The sequence below is a fragment of the Embiotoca jacksoni genome, unplaced genomic scaffold (genome assembly GCF_022577435.1).
Source record: "Embiotoca jacksoni isolate LCO1_2020_lvr unplaced genomic scaffold, fEmbJac1.0.p SCAF_19, whole genome shotgun sequence".
In the NCBI taxonomy this organism is placed as follows: Eukaryota; Metazoa; Chordata; class Actinopteri; family Embiotocidae; genus Embiotoca; species Embiotoca jacksoni.
The window spans coordinates 611,419-616,085 of record NW_027185329.1 but is presented as its reverse complement, the minus strand read 5'-3'; positions in this window follow the sequence as shown (position 1 = coordinate 616,085).

Here is a 4,667-nt window from a genome sequence, read left to right as displayed (position 1 = left end):
CAGCAGTTGTTGTGGCAGCAGCTGTTGTCGGGGCAACAATTGTTGTAGTTGGAGCAGCAGTTGTTGTGGCAGCAGCTGTTGTTGCAGCAGTTGTTGCTGTTGAGGCCACTGTTGTGGTTGTGGCAGCAGTTGTTGTAGTTGGAGCAGCAGTGGTTGTTGTGGCAGCAGTTGTCGGGGCAACAGTTGTTGTAGTTGGAGCAGCAGTTGTTGTGGCAGCAACTGTTGTTGCAGCAGTTGTTGTAGCTGGAGCAGCAGTGGTTGTTGTGGCAGCAGTTGTCGGGGCAACAGTTGTTGTAGTTGGAGCAGCAGTTGTTGTGGCAGCAGCTGTTGTTGCAGCAGTTGTTGTCGTTGGAGCAGAAGGTGTTGTGGCAGCAGTTGTTGTTGGGGCAACAGTGGTGGTGCTCGCAGCAGCAGTTGTTGTTGTGGCTACAGTTGTTGCTGTTGAGGCCAGTGTTGTTGTAGAGGCAGCAGTTGTTTTTGTTGGAGCAGCAGTGGTTGTTGTGGCAGCAGTTGTCGGGGCAACAGTTGTTGTAGTTGGAGCAGCAGTTATTTTGGCAGCAGCTGTTGTTGCAGCAGTTTTTGTCGTTAGAGCAGAAGTTTTTGTGGCAGCAGTTGTTGTCGGGGCAACAGTTGTTGTAGTTGGAGCAGCAGTTGTTGTGGCAGCAGCTGTTGTTGCAGAAGTTGTTGCAGTAGGAGCAGAAGGTGTGGTGGCAGCAGTTGTTGTAGTTGGAGCAGCAGTTGTTGTGGCAGCAGCTGTTGTCGGGGCAACAGTTGTTGTGGCAGCAGCTGTTGTTGCAGCAGTTGTTGTTGTTGCAGCAGTGGTTGTTGTGGCAGCAGTTGTCTGGGCAGCAGTTGTTGTGGCAGCAGCTGTTGTTGCAACAGTTGTTGTTGTTGCAGCAGTGGTTGTTTTGGCAGCAGTTGTCGGGGCAACAGTTGTTGTAGTTGGAGCAGCAGTTATTTTGGCAGCAGCTGTTGTTGCAGCAGTTGTTGTAGTTGGAGCATAAGGTGTTGTGGCAACAGTTGTTGTCGGGGTAACAGTTGTTGTAGTTGGAGCAGCAGTTGTTTTGGCAGCAGCTGCTGTTGCAGCAGTTGTTGTTGTTGCAGCAGTGGTTGTTGTGGCAGTTGTTGTCGGGGCAACAGTTGTTGTAGTTGGAGCAGCAGTTGTTGTAGCAGCAGCTGTTGTTGCTGAAGTTGTTGTAGTTGGAGCAGAAGGTGTTGTGGTAGCAGTTGTTGTAGTTGGAGCAGCAGTTGTTGTGGCAGCAGCTGTTGTCGGGGCAACAGTTGTTGTAGTTGGAGCAGCAGTTGTTGTGGCAGCAGCTGTTGTTGCAGCAGTTGTTGCTGTTGAGGCCACTGTTGTGGTTGTGGCAGCAGTTGTTGTAGTTGGAGCAGCAGTGGTTGTTGTGGCAGCAGTTGCTGGGGCAACAGTTGTTGTAGTTGGAGCAGCAGTTGTTGTGGCAGCAACTGTTGTTGCAGCAGTTGTTGTAGCTGGAGCAGCAGTGGTTGTTGTGGCAGCAGTTGTCGGGGCAACAGTTGTTGTAGTTGGAGCAGCAGTTGTTGTGGCAGCAGCTGTTGTTGCAGCAGTTGTTGTCGTTGGAGCAGAAGGTGTTGTGGCAGCAGTTGTTGGGTCAACAGTGGTGGTGCTCGCAGCAGCAGTTGTTGTTGTGGCTACAGTTGTTGCAGCAGTTGTAGCTGGAGCAGCAGTGGTTGTTGTGGCAGCAGTTGTCGGGGCAACAGTTGTTGTAGTTGGAGCAGCAGTTGTTTTGGCAGCAGCTGTTGTTGCAGCAGTTGTTGTCGTTGGAGCAGAAGGTGTTGTGGCAGCAGTTGTTGGGGCAACAGTGGTGGTGCTCGCAGCAGCAGTTGTTGTTGTGGCTACAGTTGTTGCTGTTGAGGCCAGTGTTGTTGTTGGGGCAGCAGTTGTTTTTGTTGGAGCAGCAGTGGTTGTTGTGGCAGCAGTTGTCGGGGCAACAGTTGTTGTAGTTGGAGCAGCAGTTATTTTGGCAGCAGCTGTTGTTGCAGCAGTTTTTGTCGTTAGAGCAGAAGTTTTTGTGGCAGCAGTTGTTGTCGGGGCAACAGTTGTTGTAGTTGGAGCAGCAGTTGTTGTGGCAGCAGCTGTTGTTGCAGAAGTTGTTGCAGTAGGAGCAGAAGGTGTGGTGGCAGCAGTTGTTGTAGTTGGAGCAGCAGTTGTTGTGGCAGCAGCTGTTGTCGGGGCAACAGTTGTTGTGGCAGCAGCTGTTGTTGCAGCAGTTGTTGTTGTTGCAGCAGTGGTTGTTGTGGCAGCAGTTGTCTGGGCAGCAGTTGTTGTGGCAGCAGCTGTTGTTGCAACAGTTGTTGTTGTTGCAGCAGTGGTTGTTTTGGCAGCAGTTGTCGGGGCAACAGTTGTTGTAGTTGGAGCAGCAGTTATTTTGGCAGCAGCTGTTGTTGCAGCAGTTGTTGTAGTTGGAGCATAAGGTGTTGTGGCAACAGTTGTTGTCGGGGTAACAGTTGTTGTAGTTGGAGCAGCAGTTGTTTTGGCAGCAGCTGCTGTTGCAGCAGTTGTTGTTGTTGCAGCAGTGGTTGTTGTGGCAGTTGTTGTCGGGGCAACAGTTGTTGTAGTTGGAGCAGCAGTTGTTGTAGCAGCAGCTGTTGTTGCTGAAGTTGTTGTAGTTGGAGCAGAAGGTGTTGTGGCAGCAGTTGTTGTAGTTGGAGCAGCAGTTGTTGTGGCAGCAGCTGTTGTCGGGGCAACAGTTGTTGTAGTTGGAGCAGCAGTTGTTGTGGCAGCAGCTGTTGTTGCAGCAGTTGTTGCTGTTGAGGCCACTGTTGTGGTTGTGGCAGCAGTTGTTGTAGTTGGAGCAGCAGTGGTTGTTGTGGCAGCAGTTGCTGGGGCAACAGTTGTTGTAGTTGGAGCAGCAGTTGTTGTGGCAGCAACTGTTGTTGCAGCAGTTGTTGTAGCTGGAGCAGCAGTGGTTGTTGTGGCAGCAGTTGTCGGGGCAACAGTTGTTGTAGTTGGAGCAGCAGTTGTTGTGGCAGCAGCTGTTGTTGCAGCAGTTGTTGTCGTTGGAGCAGAAGGTGTTGTGGCAGCAGTTGTTGGGTCAACAGTGGTGGTGCTCGCAGCAGCAGTTGTTGTTGTGGCTACAGTTGTTGCAGCAGTTGTAGCTGGAGCAGCAGTGGTTGTTGTGGCAGCAGTTGTCGGGGCAACAGTTGTTGTAGTTGGAGCAGCAGTTGTTTTGGCAGCAGCTGTTGTTGCAGCAGTTGTTGTCGTTGGAGCAGAAGGTGTTGTGGCAGCAGTTGTTGGGGCAACAGTGGTGGTGCTCGCAGCAGCAGTTGTTGTTGTGGCTACAGTTGTTGCTGTTGAGGCCAGTGTTGTTGTTGGGGCAGCAGTTGTTGAAGTTGGAGCAGCAGTGGTTGTTGTGGCAGCAGTTGTCGGGGCAACAGTTGTTGTAGTTGGAGCAGCAGTTGTTGTGGCAGCAGCTGCTGTTGCAGCAGTTGTTGTTGTTGCAGTAGTGGGTGTTGTGGCAGCAGATGTCGAGGCAACAGTTGTTGTAGTTGGAGCAGCAGTTATTTTGGCAGCAGCTATTGTTGCAGCAGTTGTTGTCGTTAGAGCAGAAGTTTTTGTGGCAGCAGTTGTTGTCGGGGCAACAGTTGTTGTAGTTGGAGCAGCAGTTGTTGTGACAGCAGCTGTTGTTGCAGAAGTTGTAGTAGGAGCAGAAGGTGTGGTGGCAGCAGTTGTTGTAGTTGGAGCAGCAGATGTTGTGGCAGCAGCTGTTGTCGGGGCAACAGTTGTTGTAGTTGGAGCAGCAGTTGTTGTGGCAGCAGCTGTTGTTGCAGCAGTTGTTGCTGTTGAGGCCAATGTTGTGGTTGTGGCAGCAGTTGTTGTAGTTGGAGCAGCAGTGGTTGTTGTGGCAGCATTTGTCGGGGCAACAGTTGTTGTAGTTGGAGCAGCAGTTGTTGTGGCTGCATTTGTTGCTGCAGTTCTTGTTGTTATGGCCGCAGTTGTGGTTGGGACAATAGGTGTTGTTGGGGCAGCAGTTGTTGTAGTTGGTGTAGCAGTGGTTGTTGTGGCAGCAGTTGTTGTCGGGGTAACACTTGTTGTAGTTGGAGCAGCTGTTGTTGCAGAAGTTGTTGTAGTTGGAGCAGCAGTTGTTGTGGCAGCAGCTGTTGTGGCAGTAGCTGTTGTTGCAGCAGTTGTTGTAGTTGGAGCAGCAGTTATTGTGACAGCAGCTGTTGTTGCAGCAGTTGTTGTAGTTGGAGCAGAAGGTGTTGTGGCAGCAGTTGTTGTAGTTGGAGCAGCAGTGGTTGTTGTGGCGGCAGTTGTCGGGGCAACAGTTGTTGTAGGTGGAGCAGCAGTTGTTGTGGCAGCAACTGTTGTTGCAGCAGTTGTTGTAGCTGGAGCAGCAGTGGTTGTTGTGGCAGCAGTTGTCGGGGCAACAGTTGTTGTAGTTGGAGCAGCAGTTGTTGTGGCAGCAGCTGTTGTTGCAGCAGTTGTTGTCGTTGGAGCAGAAGGTGTTGTGGCAGCAGTTGTTGGTGGGGCAACAGTGGTGGTGCTCGCAGCAGCAGTTGTTGTTGTGGATACAGTTGTTGCTGTTGAGGCCAGTGTTGTTGTTGGGGCAGCAGTTGTTGTAGTTGGAGCAGCAGTGGTTGTTGTGGCAGCAGTTGTCGATGCAACAGTTGTTGTAGTTGGTGCAGCAGTT